Source organism: Erinaceus europaeus, chromosome 11, assembly GCF_950295315.1.
Source record: "Erinaceus europaeus chromosome 11, mEriEur2.1, whole genome shotgun sequence".
Classification (NCBI taxonomy): domain Eukaryota; kingdom Metazoa; phylum Chordata; class Mammalia; order Eulipotyphla; family Erinaceidae; genus Erinaceus; species Erinaceus europaeus.
This window is the reverse complement of record NC_080172.1, coordinates 7342285-7363690: the sequence shown is the minus strand read 5'-3', so window position 1 is coordinate 7363690 and position 21406 is coordinate 7342285. Positions and strand designations below refer to the sequence as shown.

Genomic DNA, 21406 nt, shown 5'->3' with positions numbered 1-21406 from the left:
ATACATCTCAATTCAAACCATCATTAAGTACCATAATGAAATAGCATTGGCATTAATTATTGTCTCTTTGCTCAAGAAAGAACATTTCAATGAATTAAAAAATACAGAGTCAAGGAGGTGATTTAGCAAGTAAAGCTTATTTCTTGAAGGCTTGAGGCCTTGAATTTAATTCCCACCTCAGACTGCGTATGACTGAGCAAAATCTGGTCAATCTCTCCTCCTAATCCTATCTCTCTCTCTCTCTCTCTCTCTGTGTGTGTGTGCACGCAATCCTCTACCAAGCTCAGAAACTAGTAGAGCTGCGCAGAAATTAGAATCTTGATGAAAGTTTTATGAGATGTTTGAAATTATGATAAAAGATGGAAATAACCATAACTATAGATTATTACACAATACTGCAAAAACAATCCTTATTTTGAAAATGAGAAACCTGACACAGATAAATTGCCTTTGTTTCCAGATTTAAGCAATCTTCATTTCAGGCTACAAGTGACTTCAGGACATAAGTGAACTCTCAGTAAAAAAAAAAAAAAGGCTAATTCAGGGAGTCAGGTTACTTATTAACAATAAGTAAAGGGAGTCAGGCGGTGACGCAGCGGGTTAAGCACACGTGGCGCAAAGCGCAAGGACCAGCACAAGGATCCTGGTTCCAGCCCCCGGCTCCCCACCTGCAGGGGAGTTGCTTCACAGGCGGTGAAGCAGGTCTGCAGGTGTCTGTCTTTCTCTCCCCCTCTGTCTTCCCCTCCTCTCTCCATTTCTCTCTGTCCTATCCAACAACAATGACAGTGATGGCAACAACAACAAGGGCAACAAAATGGGGGGGAATATAATAATAATAAATTTAAAAAATTTTTAAAGACTAATTCTGACTTATCTCATCCTAAACTATTTATCTCTTTTTCTATTAGTGTAAGTAAAAGAAGAGAAACAGAGAAATTAAGGATCTTAAAGTTTAAGTGATATCTACTTGGCTAGTCTTGCTCTTGTTAAACAGTTATTTATTTAAAGACATTGAGAGGGAAGGGGGTGATAGAGAGGAAAAGAGACAAAGAGACACCTGCAGCCCTGCTTCACCACTTGTGAGGCTTTCCCCCTGCAGGTGGGGACCAGGGGCTTTGAACCTGGAGCCTTACATACTGTAATGTGTGTGCTTAACCAGGAGCGCCACCACCTGGCCCCTTTAGATTTAGACTTTTTTTTTTTTTTAAAGGGTGGGGTAGATAGCATAATGGCTATGCAAACAGACTCTCATGCCTGAGGCTCAGTCAAGTCCCAGGTCCAATCCCTCACTCCACCATAAGCCAGAGCTGAACAGTGCTCTGGCAAAAAAAAAAAAAGTCCTGTAGTTCAGACAATATTCTCATTCAACCTCAGGCTAGGTACCAAACTCAAGCAAAACTACTATAGTTGTGTGCCCCCAGGAACATGCCTAAAATGGTTTTCTTAGCTTTCTTTCTTCTACTCTAAAAATCCCTAATCTCATCTGCTCTGGTCCTACTTTTTTGGTTCCTGATCATTATCCATCTTGTTTCAACTTTGGTCATGCCACCTTCCAGACACCAAGTTACAGATGCTACCATGACTCCATCCTGACTTCTTTGGGCAGATGATCTCACCAATGTGTCCTGGACCCTCGCATCTCCAGAGCTCTGGTCCACGAGGGAAAGGTAGAAACAGGCTGGGAGTATGGGTCGACCTGTCAACGCCCAAGCTCAGCGGAGAAGCAGCTACAGAAGCCAGAACTCCCACCTTCTGCTCCCCATAAACAACCTTGATCCAGACTCCCAGCGGGGGAGAAGTGACAGGATGAAGATAAGAGGACTCTGCACTCCAGCTCCATCAGCACCCAGAGAGGCAAACGCTAGAAGAAGAAGCACCCAGAGAGAGAGAAAAAAAGGAGAGGATGAAGGTGTTGTGATGTCATGAGTGGCTTGGAGGGGAAGAAAAGATTGGATCAGGAAAAGAAGGGGGCAGCTATGTGTAAATGTGGACAGACAGTTGTAGAGAAGATGGTCGGCCCGTATCCACAGCCTTAGGGGAACTGTGGTGGCTCGCAGTGGGGAGAGTGAAGACTCAGAACTATGGTGGTGGGAATGGTGTGGAGTCAAACTCCTATCAACATGTAATTCTGTAATATAAAAATATAAAATAAAATAAAATAAAATAAAGGAAAAAAGAAACAAAAAAGTCCTGCAATTACTAACAAAGGAAGCGCTTTACTCTTACAACAATATGCCTTGACCTTGTTATTCTGTTATCTTTATTTAGTTATTGGATAGAGAGAGCCAGAAATTGGGAGGGAAGGGGAGATAGAGAGGGAGAGAGACAGAAAAACACCTGCAGTCCTGCTTCACCTCTCCCAAAGCTTTCCTGCTGCGGGTGGGGACCAGGGGCTCGAACCTGGGTCCTTGTGCACTGTAACATGTGCGCTCAACCAGGTGTGCCACCACCAGGCCCCCCTTGAGCTTGTTTAGATGAATCACCCACCTACCTAAAGGGTCTTTGAACACAGGTTCTCAAATTATTAGAAAGCAAAGAGGCATCCAGTATATAAATTTAAAATGTGGCATCCTAGGCTCATGCCAGAAAAAAAAAATCACCTGGTGCTGAAGACCATAAAATAAATATTTGTAATTAACACCAGAGAGTATTTTTGAGGCGAAACCCCATCAAAAATAAATAAATACATAAATAAATAAGCAAGCAAAAACCATTTTGATAGGATCAGTAAAAAGTCCTGCATTTCAGTGCATCTGGCAGCTTGGATGGGCCAAGATGTCTAATAAATAAGCAAAAGAGAGGAAGCTGCTTCAGTGTGGACAGCAGCTGGCCGGTGGAGGGGAAGCTTTCTCCCTGACTTTCACTGAAATACATCCGCTAGCTCAGAGTCTCACGTGGAATATGGCAGGCAGACAGGAATTGGCATAGCTGATACTTACTATGACAATAGTAATTGGCAATAGGGGGCCCAGTAAAGAAAAGGGTAAGGAGACATCGTGTCCTCCCCCAGTCCACGTTTCTTTCGGAATGAAAGAGCAACAGATACTTCCTCCACAGCTTGTTTCCAATGCCCACTAGTAACTCTTCAAAGCTGTTCTCTCAACGTCATTAATAGTCATCGTCAAAGTCAGGCAAGTGAAGCCCAGAGGAGGACCGCATACTGTGGCGAAAAGCCAGCCATAGGTAGCTATGGAAGCAGCATGGGTCCTCGGACAAGCAGTCTCACCAACAGCCTTCTCCTCCGCCCATTACAAAAGTAAACTAGGGAGCCAGGCAGTGGCGCGCCTGGATACGTGTGCGCCACAGTGAGCAAGGGCCTGGGTTCAAACCCCTGGTCCCCACTTACAGGGGGAAAACTTCACAAGTGGTGAAGCAGGGCTGCAGGTATCTCTCTGTCTCTCTTTCTCTCTATCTCCCCCTTCCCTCTTAATTTCTGCCTCTATCCAAAAATAATTTTAAAAAAATTAATAAAAAGAATTTTTTTAAAAAAAAAAGAAGAGTAAGTTATAAATCATTGCAAATCACACAAAGCTATTCCCTTTATTCTAGACACTGGTCCAAATGATGAAGTGGCGAGGAATGAAGGCCCCTCTTGAATATGGGAAAGATCTACACTTCATACACTCAGTTATGTCGCCTTCCACCCTAATGCTGGGAGGAAGAGTTCTACACAAGTTTCTTTCTGTGAAGGCAAGAAAACCAAACGTAAATAGCCAACACAGGGCTCAAAAAGCAGCTCTTGGATAATCACGAAGGGAAGCACTGCCATAAAGACAGCGGGGGAAAGGCTGCTCTCATGATGGGCTTCTGCTGAAAATTAGAAGGGGAGAAACTTCCAAAAGTATCCATTTTGCATTCGCAATTGAAAGAGAAAAATCGGCAGCCAAGGACGTGGGTTCCTTGCATGTTTAAGACCCCAGTGTCCTGGCCTCAGTCTCTCTCATAAAATAAATCTGTCATTTCTAAAGGTTTGCTTATGAGAGGGAGACAGAGATGGTAGAGAGATAGGCAGAGAGACAGACGGACAGACAGGAAGCAGGCAGACAGGGAGACTAGAACCTCGTTCCGTTCTGGCTCAGGGGGTGCTGGGGATTAAATCTGGGATCTCTGGAGCTTCAGGTACAGAAATCCTGTTTTCTAACACACTGAGATATATCCCTGAATATATATATATATGTGTATGTATATGTACGTGTATGTGTATATGTATATGCGTATATATGTATATGTATATGTATGTGTATATGTATGTGTGTATGTGTATGTATATGTGTATGTATATGTATGTGTATGCATGTGTATGTATGTATATGTATATACATATGTATGTATATGGTTTTTAACAAATGAAAAATACCGTGGATAAGCAAGAAATAAGAAGTAGGTACAACAGCTGAGATTAAAAAAGTAACTAGACAATAAAAATCTGGAAGGGAATTCAAACACATAGCCATAGAGAAACGTAAATTCTAAATTAAAGGCAACAGAAATCTAGAATTGTCTTAGTATATACACAGGCGATGATCTTCAAACACACAGGAGAGCAAGAACAGAGGTGAAAACAAAGCATAATGACAGATGGGAAGAGAAGAGAGCACATACTAACCCCAGTGCAGAGAGGCTTTCTGAACTGAACCCATAAGCAAATAGAACACTGGAAAAAAGTTTCTAGATTGGATAATATTTTAGAAATTTGCTACATCCTTCAAGGAAAAAAAAATTATTTCTGCAAGTTGAAAAGACAGCACTTTCTTTTTCTTTCAACTTTTATTGATTGGTTGATTGATTGATTGATTTACTACTGGATAGAAACAGAGAGAAACTGAGAGGGGAGGAGAGGTAGAGAGGGAGAGAGACAGAGAGTCACTTGCAGCCCTGCTTCACCATTCGTGAAGCTTTCCCCCTGCAGGTGGGGACCGGGAGCTTGAACCTGGATCCTTGTGCACTGAAGAGAGAGAGAGAGAGAGAGAGAGAGAGCGTTTAACCAGGTGCACCACCACCTAGCCCCAACTTACAACACCTTCTAGAAAACTCTTTGTAAAAAAACCTATACCTAGAGGTAGCCTCCTTGACTACTTTAAATAAAGAAGACGGGGGTTGGGTGGGGAGAAGGCTGAAAAACCAACTTCTGCAGAGTCAACAATCAAGGCAGTCTATTTCCTCCACATTTATCTCCTCCAAAGCAATCAAGGCAGACTATTTCCTCCACATTTATCTCCTCCAAAGCAACAGACACCAGAAGACAACCAAATAAAGTCTGAGGACTTATGACTTACAATTATGTATTGATAGCAGAAGCATGCACGCTACAGACATTAAAGTTGTAATGTAAAAAAAAAAGAAAATCTGACTAAATGATTTTATTCTACACATCTCAAATCCTTTTTAGTTCCTGTCTTCAGAACTAAACCGGCCAGCTTTTCCAGGCCATCCAACAACTGAATATTTTCCTGCTCAAACAGAAGAGGCAGGTGGTGGTGCACCTGGTTAAGCACACACACCTCAGTGCGCAGGGACTCGGGTTCAAGCGCCTGGTCCCCACTTGCAAGGGGGAAAGCTTCACAAGTGATGAAGTAGAATTTGCAAGTGTCTCTCTGTCTCTCTCCTTCTCTATCTCACCTTCCTCTCTCAATTTCTATCTCTATTCAATGATAAATTTAAAAAATTTTAAATATGTATATAATCTCTCTGAATCCAGTATCGTTGTTTTTAAATATATGTATATACGTACACACACACATATATTATTTTTATTACATAAATCAAAACTTCTATGCACGCATATAAGAGAAACTGTTCCACTACTGGTACAAATGTGAACATTTTCCACCAGCTCAAAGTCTCTTGCTGCCTTTAAGACAGAGGGACTTGTAAACCCTGGTGCTGTCAGCACATATACTAATTAGGCCCAAACCAGGAACTAAAGGTGTGTGACCTTTGTCAAAAGTATTGAACAGGTAAGAAAAAACTAAATGGGGCCGGGTGGTGGCGCACCTGGTTGAGCGCACATGTTACAATGCACAAGGACCCAGGTTCGAGCCCCGGTGAAAGGGGGCAAAGCAGGGGCAAAGCAGAGGGAAAAGCTTTGCTTTTCCTGCAGGGGGAAAGCTTTGCAAGCAGTAAAGCAGGGCTGCAGGTGTCTCTCTGTTACTCTCCCTATTTCCCCCTTCCCTCTCAATTTCTGGCTGTCTCTATCCAATAAATAAATAGAGATAATAAAAAAAATTTTTAAAGAATTAACTAGATGTCTGGAACTGTATCGAAAGTCATAGTCTGAACATAGATGGCAGGAAAGCGTGTTTTTAAATATGACACCAATTGCCATTATTTGGGTGGGGGCCATGGTTGTACATTTTTGTAATGGGAGACACTGCTATTAATCTTTTTTTTCTTCCACCTGGCTCTGTTGCGCAGTGTATAGCGCACTGGACTTCTAATGCTTTTTTTCTTCTCCCAAAGGCTTTATCGAATACGAGGTTAGATTAATGAGGCTTCTGAATTTTCTCAAGCTTTTCATTCACTCACTCTCAGTAACTACATCTTAGCACTTTGCTGTGTAGATTTTCATATGAAAGAATGTCAAAAATGTTCAGGAAAATCAGAGAAATCTAAAAAAAGAGAGAGAGAGAGTACAGAAGAAGTGAATTCAATTCTTGAAGAACTGAATTTTGAAGTCCAAATAGATTTACCAAGTGGAGACAAAGAAATGATGGAAAGACTCCTACAAAGACAGAACTTGAAAAGCCTATGCTCAGGAAAATGAATGTATCGATGAAAAGATGGAAGACGGAGTAAATCACAGTCAATAAGGTCCGTAAGTTCAAAGGAAAGAAATCTTGAAAGTCTTCAGAAACTAGAAGGATCATACTGTTTGATAAAAGGTAAGAGAGATGAAAAAGAGAGCTATTTTTTGCCCTCTTTCAGTGACTGTGAAGTTTCCTACCTATAGGTGGGGAACCAAGGACTTGAACCCGGGTCCTCAATGTCACGTTGTGCTCAGAGACCAGGTATAAAAAAACCTCCTGCCATATGTAAGAATCAATAAACAATTGCTGGTATGATAATTGAGAGCCTTTTGAAAAACACTGAAAACTAGACGTTGGCTTTAAAAGTTCTAGAGGGGCTGGGTGGCCGTGCACCTGGTTGAGTGCACATGTTACAATGCACAAGGACCCAGGTTCGAGCCCCCAGTCCCCATCTGCAGGGGAAATACTTTGCAAGTGGTTAAGCAGTGTTGCAGGTGTTTGTCTCTCCCTCTCTATCACCGCCTTCCCTCTCGACTTCTGGCTGACCCTACCCAGTAAATAAAATAAAGATAATAATTTTTTTATTCTTTAAAAAAAAGCAAAAAATAAAAATGATTAAAAAAAAAACATTTTTAGTGGTCCAGGAGATGGCGCAATGGATAAAGCATTGGACTCTCAAGCATGAGGTCCTGAGTTCAATCCCTGGCAGCACATGTACCAGAGTGATGTCTGGTTCTTTCTCTCTCTTCTCCTATCTTTCTCGTTAATAAATAAAGTGGTTTTTTTTTTTTAAATTTAAATGTATTTATGTAATGAGAGAGATCGAAAGAACCAGAGTTTCTCTGAAAAATGTGGAGCTGAAGGTAAAAACAGACACCTCATGAATGTTAAGTACTTCATTCTTAACTACTGACCTACCTCCCTGGTATCAACTAAACATTCTCCTAATATTACTACACGACTGTCATATGCAATGACCCTGTACCCTGGAAACTATGAGGTTCAACATTTCAAGGCCGGGATGGTCCTGCATAGTTTTCAGCAGCCTCCCTTCATTTGGATGTATTTAGGTGTATTTTCCATTCCTCTACATCCCACTGTTTTATACCCAGCCTTCTTGGCCCATTAAGACATTTGCTTGCACCAGATAATCAAGAGATCACAACAGATCATCCTTCTGATGCTGTGTTCTTTGGGTTCTCTAATTGTGTTTATGATTCAAACACAGCCCCCAGGGTCCAAAACAAATCTTTAAGCTTCAAAAACCTTAATAACGAAATTAAGTACAGTCTTATGCAACACAGTTATATAAACTTTACTGGTTTCCTAAGGAGCTACTTATCTTTTTCAAAACTGCATATGCATTAGGAACTGTTTTAACATGTCACAAAATATTTGATGGTCCCATAGGTGGTAAAATACTTTCATCTTTTGCCTTAAAGGAGCTTGGAAAGAGAGGTCTAGGAAGTAATTTTGTAACATTATATACGTTGATGAGTGCAGTTTACCAGTTTAGAATTAATGGAAACTACTTCCACAATTTGACTAAGAAGAGCAATTTTAAACTCGTGTTTGTCGTATTTTAATTTTCCCAATAGGAACCATTTGTTCGTTTTTATCAAAGTCCTGTCTTCATAAATGGCAAGTCTTATATCTACTTTCAACCCCAAAAGGGTCTTTTTACTTTGGGGTCTGTGATGTACTTCACTCCTACACGGACCCTGTTTCCAATCCAGTAAAATATAATGAAGACTGGAGACCATCCTCAGATTGTAGTTTTTTTAAAGTTGTAAACATGTTTGAGTTAAAGTGGACCTGTGCAAATAAAAAAAAAAAAAAAAATCATATTGAACTTATAATGAAGAAGCAAGCTCAATGGTAAAAAAAAAAATTATAAAAACTTTTAGAAATCGGGTGGTGAAATCATAATTAGAAATACTTTTATTACCGGGTAGAAATATTTGCATCTATAAAGTTTACATTTAGAAAAAGGAGGGGGGAGAGGAAGGAAAGAAAGGGAAGCAAGGAAGGGAGAAAGGAAGAATGAAGAAGGTAGAGATAAGGCAAAGAAAAAAAAGACTGTAAAGCCTGGGCCCTAATCAATACTGTATCAAACGAGAGTCGAGCCTGCTAAATAATCAAGGCGCTCTCAGGTTGGCCTGTGAGAAATGGCTTCGTTTATTTTGAAAAGACAGCAGTTTTCATTGCCATCCCCAAAGTATCTTTCAATAAGTCCGTCAACTAGTTCTTCATCTACCTCACATCCTCTTTATGATTTCAGCTACTATGAATTGGTATGTCATTGGGAGAGAGGAATTGCTAGCTATAAATATTAAGCGATTCCCAAGGATACTTAAGTAATCTTAAAGCACCTTGGAACTTGGGACACTGAAATCTCCAGTCATTTGGATTCCCTTTGTTTCAAGGGTGACACCAGACAAAGACTTGTTATCTGTGTGCTGTAAACAGGTGGCAGAAAACTACCCACGTGGAGGGTGAGGTCATCCAAGCGGCCCGGGAGCTCTGGTTAGCCCACGTGCACTAAGGGGTGCAGCAAGGCGACAGCAGGGGCCAGCAGGGGTACAGGGGGCAGCTGAGGTACAGGGGGCAGCAGGGGCACAGGGGGCAGCAGGGGTACAGGGTCCAGCAGGGGCAGAGGGACCAGCAGGGGCGCAGGGGTGGTGGGGAAGGGGACAGCCAGGGCCCAGCAGGAGAACAGAGGGGGCGCAGGGGGAGAAGGGGGACCGTAGTAGGCAGCAAGGGTCATCTGGGGTTCTGGGGTGCTGACGTGCAGGGGGCAGCAGGGGCTTAATGGGAGCAGCAGGGATGCAAGGGTGCAAGCAGAGGAGTAGGGAGCAGCAGGGGTGCAGCTGGGGGCAGCAGGGGCGCTAGGGGGCAGCAGAGGGTGCAGGGGCACAGCAGGGGTGCGACAGGGTCATGGGGGAGACGCAGGGGCGCAGCATGGGGTTCAGCGGGGGGGTGCAGGGGCACACAGTAGGGGTGCAGCAGGGGCGTTAGGGGGCAGCAGGGGTGCAGCAGGGCTGCAGGGGGCTCACAGGGGTACTAGGGGGCAGCAGGGGTGCAGCAGGGCTGCAGGGGGCTCACAGGGGTACTAGGGGGCAGCAGGGGTGCAGCAGGGCTGCAGGGGGCTCACAGGGGTACTAGGGGGCAGCAGGGGTGCAGCAGGGGTGCAGCAGGGCTGCAGGGGGCTCACAGGGGTACTAGGGGCAGCAGGGGTGCAGCAGGGGCGCAAGGGCTGTGCCTCAGGCCCTTCCCGCTCTCAGAGACGCGGCCGGAGCCTCCCCGGCGGGCCCGTGTCCGTCTTTTGTTCCGGGCAGGGCCGCTTCCCGCCCTCCCCCGCCCGATCCCGGGGGCGCGGCGCGGCGCGGTGCGGGAGGAGCCGGTGCGGGCGGAGGCCGGCAGCCGCGCCGAGCGATACTCACCCCACTCCGCTCAGCCCCAGACCCCGCGGGGCGGGGCGACGGGGGTGCTGGGGGCAGGAGAGCGGAGGTGAGGTGCACAACCGGAGCAAACCCGGGAAGGGGTGGGGAGACGCGGGCCCCGCGGGCCACTGAGGGCGCGCAGGGGAGGAGCCGGCGCGCCCGGAGGCCCCGCGGGCAGCAGCCCCCGCCGGGTGCTCAGCATCCCCCCTCCTCCACCGCTCAGGGTAGGAGCATGCGCACTGCGCGGGCCGCACGCTCCAGGTCACTGCGCTTGCGCAGACGTTCTGGAGGAGCCAGCCGGACGGGAGCCGGGGGCGTGGCCTCTCTGAGCCCCTCCCTCCCCGGGCAGCCCCGTAAGCCCCGCCCCTCACCTCCCCGGGCTGGGAGCTCAGCGACCGCACAAAGGCGAGGGAGGGGAATTAGAAGGGGGGGGCGACCTCTCGGTAAACGCAGCCAGCGGTTTCCCAGGTCTCTGCACATTCTTGTCCAACAAAGAGCTGGGTCTCTGCAAACTGGAAGGGAAACCAGTGGAGAAAGAGTAGAGCAAGTTCAGGGAGGAAGGTTGGAGGACCTTACCTGCGGGCACATTGCAAAACGAGTGTCAACACCACACCGTGAAGCACAAACACGCCTGGCTCGCTTTCAAACTTAGGGCCTAGAAGGGAAGTTAGAGCATTCAGGAATGGAGGACTGTAGGGCCATCTGTGTGGCTTGTAGCTTGGGGGTGGTGGTGGTGGTGATGGTGTCTTAGGAGCAAACTATTGCTGGAGGGCAGCTCAGGGAAAGCAGCACCCCTCCCCCTGCACCCTGCAGGAAGCCAGGAGAAGGCACCAGGGGCAGGGCCAGAAGCCCATCCAGGCGCCAGCATTCCCTCCCTACCTGACTTGCGAGGCCATAAAATGCAGATGTGAGCACCTGAAGACAAAGGCTTCGGCCTTTGTGCGTCCCCCGAGGGCCCCGCGCTTCCTCTGGCGGGACTATAAAGTTTGGGAGACCTGGGGGGGGGGGGCTTTGTCTGTCTCTTTAGGGGGTAGGGGTGGGGGAGTGTCTACATGGCTCCATGCCTTATACTTTCTACTCCTTTGGGGTCCTTACTTTCTCCAATAATTGCTCATCTCCCTGAAACATGACTGCTTCTCTTGTGATTCTTCCATGTAGAAGTCAGTCTAGAACCTCAAGAGGGAGTTGGACAATGGCCCCAGTTCGTTGCCTCCTTCCTCCCTCCCTCCCTACTGTAGGACTAGGAGAAGCAGTGCAGGAGTAAGAGGGGTGGTTAAATTGGAATAATGGAAATACAACAGCAGACATCTGAGGGAAAACTAGCATCTGCTCTTCTCAACACAACAGAATTTAATTTGCATGAAAAAAAAAATAAAAAGTAAACACAAGAAAAGTCTGCCTTCAAAAATGGACCGGGCCTGGTGATCTTATAGGATACCACTGGAAAATGCTGAGTGATGGATGGATCTACAGGACTCTGTATTATTTATGTAATTTCTCGAGTCTGTAGTTACTTCAAAACAAAAGGTGGTTTTTGTTTTAAGGGATATACTGTGCTTAGTGCTGACCTGGGGAAGGAGTAGGTTAGAAGGGGGACTTTTAGGAACATTGGGGGAGATAACTAACATCTTAATTGTGTAAATTATGTAGCCATTTTGTCAAAAACTAATTAGAAAATAGATTTTAGACCATTTGAAATGAGTTAAAACACAATTTTGAAAAGATACTGGGGGGGGTCAGGTAGTAGTGCAGCAGGTTAAGCATACATGGCACAAAGCACAAGGACCTGCTTAAAGATCCTGGTTCAAGCCCCCAGCTCCCCCACATACAGGGGAGTCACTTCACAAGCACTGAAGCAGGTCTGCAGGTGTCTGTCTTTCTCTCCCCCCTCTGTCTTCCCCTCCTCACTCCATTTGTCTCTGTCCTATCCAACAACAATGACAGCAAAGATAACAGTCACAACAAAGATAAACAACAAGGGCAACAAAAGGGGAAAAATAGCCTCCAGGGTCAGTGGATTCTTGGTGCAGGCACCCAGCCCCAGTAGGCACCGAGCCCCCAGTGATAACCATGTGGTGGGGAGGGGGAGATATTGCTGAAAAAACAAAAAGCTATTGCTAGTGAAGGTGGATTTGACTAACATGTTTGAACAACAGTGGATACATACTAGTTAGCTGCTTATTCGACTTATTTATGGGGTTTTCATAGCACAGGGAACAAGTCCTAAGTGATAGAGTTTTAGTGGATGGGTGTCTCTCTTAACTGTTCCCTTAAAAACAAAGCTTTCACAAGGGAAAATAATGCATTGTTTTATGCAGCATATTTCAAAGACACTTTTCTTTTTGGTTTGTTTTTCTTTTTTTATTTTTTGATTGTCTTTTTTTCCTTTTTCAAAGACACTTTTCTAGCACTAATAGCACCATCTTAACTTTAAAAAGTTATTTTTTTTTTTGCATTGATGATGTTATTAAATTTCATTGCTCACTTGTCTAGGCAAATGAAACGTAAGTCAATCAGGTAACTAAGATGTGCTTTCTCTCATCATAGCACAAGTGGGTGGGAGTGGGTCTGCCATCATTGTGACCCCAGACTTCAGCAGGGTTCCTCAACACCATTAAGACTGCTGGAACAAAGGGCCAGAAGGAAGCTAGGATTCACTGAACCGCTGTGAGTCTCTGTACATAGTTAACCTTATGACAACTACGTGAACTACCCAGTGTATAGAAGTGAAAACCAAAACTAAAAATAGATTTACTAATTATTCTGTTTCTTCTATTTTTTTTTTAAGATTTATCTATTTATTTATTTTGATCAGACAGAGAAATTGAGAGGGATGGAGGAGTGAGAGAGAGAGAGAGAGAGCTCAAGCCTGAGCCTGAGCCCTCTGCAGCACTGCCTCACCACTAGTGAAGCTTCCTTCACTCCTGCAGGTGGAGACTGGAGGTTTGAACCAGGTCCTCACACACAGTGATGTTTGTACTCAACCAGGCACCACTACTCAGGTTCCCATTCAGTTGGCTCCATTATTTTAATTGAATTTTGTCATTCATCTGAACAAGTTGATCATTTCTTTTAAAAAAAAAAAAACTTCCTTCAGCTGTCATAAAAATCACTACCTTCCGATTCTCCAGCCAGTTGTCAAACCAGTGTTTCTCTCACCATCACAGACCATTTGTCCAGTACGTTTTAAGTGTTTATGTTTTCCACAGGGCGACTTTAAGTGTTGTGGATTTTTGTGTGATTAGGATTGGAATTTTTTGGTTTGTTCTGTTTGTTATTGTTGTTGATTGTTTGTTTTGTTCTGTTTTGTTTTTAACATATATGAATGAAAGAGAGACCAGGCACCATTTCCTCACATACTTTCCTGGGGATCCAACCTAGTGCCTTATGAAGGCCAAGATGTGCTCTCAGCACTGAATCACCTCCCCAGCTTCCTTTTTTTGAGAAGTATAAAATGGAGAGAAAAAAAACAACAGAATTTGGGGGTCAGGCAGTGGTTCGCCCAGTTACGTGCAGACATGCAAGCATGAGGAACCAGGTTTTAAGTCCCTTCTCCCCACCTGCAGTGGGGAAGCTTTACAAGTGGTGAAGTTGATGCGTTTTCCTTCCTCTCTCCCTCTCTGTCTCCTCCTTCCCTCTCAGTTTTGTCTGTCCTATCAAATAAAATTTCTTTTAATGAAAAACTGGCTGCTGGGAGCAGTGGCTTTGTGGTGCAGATATCATGCACCAGTGATAGTCCTGGTGGCCATGAAAGAAGAAGAAAAAGGAGACAGAGGAGGGAGAGGAGGAGGAGAGGAGTCAGAGGAGGAGGAGGGAGAAAGAATTCAAAATCAGTTATACAATAAAATATACTGTATTACTAATACTAATACTACTTATTATTATTAATATTATTTTGTCTCCATGGTTATTGCTGGAGCTTGGTGCCCGCATTAAGAATCCACTGCTAGGGAGTCAGGCAGTAGAGCAGTGGGTTAAGCACACTTGGCGCAAAACGCAAGGACCAGCTAAGGATCCAGGTTCGAGCCCCCAGCCCCCCACCTGCAGGGGAGTCACTTCACAGGCAGTGAAGCAGGTCTGCAGGTGTCTGTCTTTCTTTCTCTCCCCCTCTCTGTCTTCCCCTCCTCTCTCCATTTCTCTCTGTCCTATCCAACAACAAAGACATCAATAACTACAACAATAAAACAAGGGCAACAAAAGGAAATAAATAAATAAATATTTTAAAAATACATATATTAAAAAAAAATCCACTGCTCCTGGAGACCATTTTTCACATTTTGTTGCCTTTGTTACCCTTATTGTTGTAGTTATTATTACTGTTGTCATTGCTGTTGTTGTTTGATAGGACAGAGAGAAATCGAGAGAGGAAGGGAGGCAGAGGGGAAAAGAAAGACACCTACAGACCTGCTTCACCACTTGTGAAGCGACCTCCCTGCAGGTGGGGAGCTGGGGGCTCAAACTGAGATCCAGGGTCCCGTCCTCGAGCTCCGAGCTCCGCATCCTGTGCGCTTAACTTGCTGCGCTACCGCCCCACCCCCGTTTTTTGAACTTTTTATAGTCTACCATTTTAAAGTATAACTAAGTGCTTCCATCTTAAGTCTGTAGTACATTATAACAAATGTATACTATCATGGAGTCATTACCACAATTCAATTTAGAACATTTCTAAAATCCTCCAAAGTGAACACACCCCTGTGTAATTCATTATTTCCTGTACCCTAAAGCCCTTAACAATTGTTTGTTTACTCCAAATTAGTTTTGCAAATTCTACAAAATGGTATCACACTCTAGCTCCATGTAAGGCTTCTTTCACTCTGCCTAATATTCTTGAGATAGCACTGGTGTTTTTCACTGATCAAAAACAACTTCCTTTCTATTGTCTAATAGTTTTTCCATTACTTGGATATAGCACAATTTCTTATTTACTTACGTGAACACATAGGGCACTTCCGGCTTTAACCTGCTATGAATGAAGCTACTTCAAATAATCAGGTACAAGTATTTTTCTGAGCAGATGTTGTCTTAGTTCTCTTGGGTAAATATCTAAAAGTGAACAAATATTCTGTGATCAATATAGAAATACAAGCTATATTTTATTACTCTAATTAATTCTGTATTAGTTACATTCCTTAGCTTACGGCTCATGTTATTCTAACTCATATTCTCATTTAGAGAAATGTCTAATATTAAGCTTGGTTATTTTTGTGGAATTAAATATTTTTGAAAGTTAAATATATGTTCCCTTTATTGATAGGCATATGTTTTTATATTATGTAAAAGTGGAGGCTGGCCTGACATCAAGAATTCAAATACTCGTATAAAAAAGCTACAGAACATTTTCACTTATAATGACAATCTACAGTTCTAAAAATATTTGTTTTTCCTTAGAAAATATGTATAGGTTACTGAATGAAATTTGTAAACATCCTGATAATACCAATGAATAAACTTAATTGTAGAATCACAACAAAGTGCTAAGCCAACAATATATAGCTGTGAGGTTATATAACTACACTACACTCGTGTTTGTTTTTTTTTAAACAATGTTTTCAAGACCTTTTTTTTTTTTTATTACTTAATTTTTGGTTTTTGCCTCCAGGGTTATTGCTGGGTTATCTACACCACGAATCTACTGCTCCTGGAGACTATTTTTTCCCCCTTTTGTTGCCCTAGTTTATCGTTGTTGTTGTTGTTGTTATTATTGTTGTCATTGCTGTCGTTGTTGTTGGACAGAGAAACTTTTTTTTTTTTTATGCTTCCAGGGTTATTGCTGGGGGCTCGGTGCCTGTGCTACAAATCCACTGCTCCTAGAGGCCACCTTTTCCCATTTTGTTGCTCTTGTTGTTGAGCTTGTTGTAGTTGTTATTGTTGTCATAGCCATCGTTGTTGGCTAGGACAGAAAGAAATGGAGAGAGGAGGGGAAGACAGAGAAGGGGAGAGAAAGACAGACACCTGCAGACCAGCTTCACCGCCTGTGAAGCGACTCCCCTGCAGGTGGGGAGCGGGGGGCTCCAACCTGGATCCTTATGCCGGTCCTTGCGCTTTGCGCCAAGTGCGCTTAACCCGCTGCTCTACTGCCCAACCCCCATGTTTTAAGGGTATAGTTGCTACTATGAAGGGTGCTGAATATTTAAGAACATAATCCAATTTGAACTGTCTGAATAAGGGCTGGAATATTTTGGTGAATTTTTATATTTACTCAGCCTTTGTTTTCTGCTGTTCTTGGTTCGACAATTTTAGCTTTGAGCATCTGAGCACATTGGGGAACTATAACTTGTGTTTTAAATTCGTCAGGGGACTCAGTGTTCTAAAAGGATCACACTGTCAATGATCAGATATTATTCAAGATGCTTGGTTTTTTTTCCCACTGGAATTGGTTGGGAAGGCCTTATGTTCTTTTATTTTGAGGGACATAGCAAAAAACTTGGCATGTCTACAACATAACCTTACAGGTTATCAGATCTGGCATTTTGTTCATAATCTTTGAACTATTTTGCAGCTCTTTACAAGTTGTAGGTCATTAACAAATAGATAATTCTGTCCTCTCTACTAGTGATTTTTTTATTAGTTATTTAATGATAATTATTTAATGATAATTTTATTAGTTATTTAATGATAATAATTTAATGATAATCTTTATTAGTTATTTAATGATAGTTATTTAATGATCATTAACAAATAGATAATTCTGTCACCTCTCTACTAGTGATTTTTTTATTAGTTATTTGATGATAATTAACAAGATTATGGGATAAGAGGGGTGCAATTCCATACAATTCCCACCACCAGAGTTCCATATCCCATCCCCTCCACTGACGCTTCCCTATTCTTTATCCCTCTGGGAGTATGGACCAAAGATCTCTATAGGGTGCAGAAGGTGGGAGGTCTGGCTTCTGTAATTGCTTCTGTGCTGAACTTGGGTGTTGATAGGTGGATCCACACCCCCAGCCTGTTTCTATCTTTCCCTAGTGGGGCAGGGCTCTGGAGAGGTGGGGGTTCCAGAACACGCTGGTGAGGTCAGCCCAGGAAAGTCAGGATGGTGTAATGATAGCATCTGCAAACGTGGTGGCCGAAAAGCATTGAGATATAATGCAGGACAAATTGTTTAATAATCAGGAACCTAAAGGTAAAAATAGAGCAGATGAGATTTGGGGTCTTCATGGTGGGAGAAGCTAGGAAGTCTATTTTAGGTATATTCCAAGGGGCCCGTAACTTACTAATTTTTGCCTGAGCCTGACAGCTAACATTCAGGTATTATCTGAGAAGACGGTGTCAGACTTGGGAATAGGACTAGAAAGCTGGATCAGGGCAGAGAGTAGCTCCCAAATATGGGAAAAGTGTATAAAAACCATTAACTGTAAAAACACTGATCTGACCTAAGGCCCATGTCGATTCATATTTAGCACAGGAGCCTGTGTGACCTGTGCGCCCCTCTCGTTCTGATCTAGTAGTGATTTCTTAACATGGCAGTGATTTCAGTGGACCACCTCTACCCAAGGAAAGGCAAATTTCTATTTTACCTGGTTCCTTGCAGCATGAATAACATGTGTGTATCTTTATATTTGCATAAATATTTTCTTTTCTTCCAAGTGTTTTCTTTACATTAAATTTTAGAAGGGGACTAGAAATTTAGACACAAGGATCCCATAGGAATACATTCTCAGTGATGATATTCTGCCCCACGCTTCACTAAAGAACCCCTGACCTCTGAAAGAAAAGACACGGTAGTGTCTTTGGAAGCCTAAGAGGATTCTTCTTTTTTATTATTTATTTATTTATTTATTTATTTATTTATTTATTTATTTATTTTTAATAGAGACAGAGAGAAATTGTGAGGGGAGGGATAAATAGTGCTGGAGAGAGACAGAGAGACACCTGCAGACGTGCTTCACTATTTGTGAAGCTTTTCCCTTGTAGGTGAGTACCAGGGGCTTGAACCCGGATCCTTGTGCACTGTAATGTGCATGCTTAACCAGGTGTGCCACCGCCTGGCCTCGCATAAGAGGATTCTTGCTTGGACAAACCAACATATTGATTAAAGGATTTTTGAATAGAGAATGGTGAAAGATGATATTAGGTTCAAGAATTAAATGAGTAGGGAGTTGGGCGGTAGCACAGCATGGTGCAAAGCACAGAGACCCCGTAAAGACCCTGGTTCCAGCCCCGGGCTCCCCACCTGCAGGGGAGTCGTTTCACAGGCAGTGAAGCAGGTCTGCAGGTGTCTATCTTTCTCTCCCCCTCTCTGTCTTCCCCTCCTCTCTCCATTTCTCTCTGTCCTATCCAACAATAACAATATCAATAATAACAACAATAATAACTACAACAATAAAATAACAAGGGCAACAAAAGGGAATAAATAAGTAAGTAAGTAAACATTTTTAAAAAAAGAATTAAATGAGTGAGTGAGTGAATTGGGAGGTGGCGCAGTGATAAAGCTTTGGACTCTCAAGCATGAGGTCCTGAGTTCAATCCCCAGCAGCACATGTGCCAGAGTGATGTCTGGTTCTTTCTCTATCTCTTCCTATCTTTCTCATAAATAAATGAAATCTTTATTTAAAAAAATGAGTGAGTGAATAAGCAAAAATAGGACATCGAGCCAAGGTGCACACATTACTAAGCTCAGGGACCAGCCCAAGGACTCGGGTTAGGGACTCCCCCACCCCAGTACAAGGGGGTTGCTTCACAAGCCCAAGAAGCAGGTCTGCAGGTGTTTGTCTTTCTCTCTTCCCCTCCCCTCTCTCTGTCCTATCAAATAAAATGAGGTAAAAATGTCTGTCAGGAGCAGTGGATCTGTAGCGCTGGCATGGAGCCCCAGCAATAAATAACCTTGGAGGTAAAAATAAATAAATAAATAAATATATTTTTTTAAGTGAGTAGGCAAACTATCTGTGGTAAAAAGAATAAACAGAACTTTTAATCTGTATGGAAAAGTGCAGCAAGCATTTTGGATATGTATCCAAAATCCATTGATCTACAATGGAATTGAAAACCCAATTAATGTGGACGATTCAGCCACCACAAAGAACCGAGGCCATGAAATGGAGGAAGGGGAGTTTCTTCAGCAAGTGATCCTGGGTAAACTGAACAGGCACATGCAAAAGAATAAAACTGAACCAGTCTCACACCTGTACAAAAGTCAGCTCAAAGCCATCAAAGACTTGTATGTAACATATGAAATGAGGCCAGGCAGTGGTGCACCCAGTAGAGAAGCATGTTACAGTGCACAAGAACCAACGTTCAAATCCCCAATCCCCATCTGCAGAGGGAAGCTTCAAAGATAGTGAAGCAGGTGTAGGTATTAGGTCTCTCTCTCTCTTTTTTCCTCCTCCAGGGTTATTGCTGGGGCTCGATGCCAGCACTATGAATCCACTACTTTTTTTTTTTTTAATATTTATTTAATTTATTTATTCCCTTTTTGTTGCCCTTGTTGTTTTATTGTTGTAGTTATTATTGTTGTTGTTGTTGTTGGATAGGACAGAGAGAAATGGAGAGAGGAGGGGAAGACAGAGAGGAGGAGAGAAAGATAGACACCTGCAGACCTGCTTCACCGCCTGTGAAGCGACTCCCCTGCAGGTGGGGAGCCGGGGTTCGAACCGGGATCCTTATGCCGGTCCTTGTGCTTTGCTTAACCCGCTGCGCTACAGCCCGACTCCCGAATCCACTACTCTTAGCAGCCATCTTTCCCCCCCCTTTTTTTTTTTTTTTGGATAGGACAGAGAGAAATTGAGAGGGGAGAGGGAGAACAAGATAGACATCTGCAGACCTGCTTCCCTGCTTGTGAAGTGATCCCCCTGCAGGAGGGGAGCCAGGAACTTGAACTGGGATGCTTGCACAGTTCTCTGTGCTTTATACTATCTCTCTGTCTTTATCCAAAAGAGATAAATGAAAATATATAAAACATGAGACGATAAAATAAACTGAAGGAAACTGGGCAAAACTCTGTGATAATGACATCACAAATTAAGACAGAGACTCCAACAAAAAGGTAAACAAAGGCAAAAATAAATAGTGAAGCAATCTATCATCAAAATAAAAGGACATTCTTTGAAATAGGAAAAATATCCATGTGACATGCATCTAACATAGGACTAATATCTAGCATATACAAAGAACAATTTTTAAAAAATCATACAAAGTGAGATGGGTTGAATAGACAATTTCACTGAGAAAGACTAACAGAATGTCAGCAAGCACATGAAAAAATGTTCCCCATCGGGAATGTAAATGGGTCCAACACCTGTGGAGAGCAGTTTGGAGAACTCTCAGAAGGCTAGATGTGGACCTACCCTATATAACCTTGCAATTCCTCTCCTGGGGTTATGTCCTAAGAAACCCAACACAGAAACAAAAAGATTTGTGTACACCTATATTCATAGAAGCACAATTTGTAATAGCCAAAACCTGGAAGCAACCCAAGTGTCCAACAAGAGATGAGTGTCTGAGCAAGTTGTGGTCTATATACACAATGGAGTACTACTCAGCTACTAAAAATGGTGATTTCACCTTTTTCAGCCCATCTTGGATGAAACTTGAAGGGATTATGTTACGTGAGATAAGTCAGAAAGAGAAGGATGAACATGGGATGATCTCACTCATAGACCGAAGTTGAAAAACAAGATCAGAAGGGAAAACACTAAACAGAACTTGGACTGGAGTTGGTGTATTGCACCAAAGTCAAAGACTCTGATGTGGGTTGGGGAGGGTTCAGTTCCTGGAACATGATGGCAGAGGAGGATTTAGTGGGGGGTTGCATTGTTATGTGGAAAACTGGGAAACATTATGCATGTACAAACTATTGTATTTTACTGTCAACTGTAAAGCATTAATCCCTCAATAAAGAAATAAAAAATGTTTACCATCACTCATTCTCAGGAAAATGCAAATTAGGACAACACCTATGTGAACACCTTGCTTTAAAAGACCTTAAAAAAATAATAATAAAAAGGGCTGGGGAGACACCATAATGGTTATGCAAAATCCTTTCAAGCCTGAGGCTCTGAAGTTCCAGGTTCAGTCCAGCCCCACCATAAGCCAGAAGTGAGTGAGCAGCGCTCTGGTCTCTTTCTCTCTCCGTATCTTTCCCTCTGTATCTACTCTTTCTCATTAAAATAAACTAAATAAAATATTTTTTTTAAAAAAAGACCTTGAACAACTGCTGAAGATGATGTGAAGAAAAGGGAATCTTTACACACTGTTGGTAGAATGTAAACTAGTCTA

General features: G+C 43.1%; 1 protein-coding gene across 2 annotated transcripts in view; it reads right to left on the bottom strand.

Annotated features, from left to right (window-relative positions):
- ATG10 (autophagy related 10) overlaps nucleotides 1–21406 on the bottom strand; it is a 362807-nt gene that overhangs the window by 271721 nt on the left and 69680 nt on the right. Inside the window, exon 2 of one of the 2 annotated variants that reach the window (XM_060201123.1) lies at nucleotides 10190–10262. The gene's annotated coding sequence lies outside the window, so the exon portion shown is untranslated. Of the gene's footprint in view, nucleotides 1–10189; nucleotides 10376–21406 lie in introns of those variants that run through there. The other variant, XM_007518781.3, reaches the window with a different exon arrangement.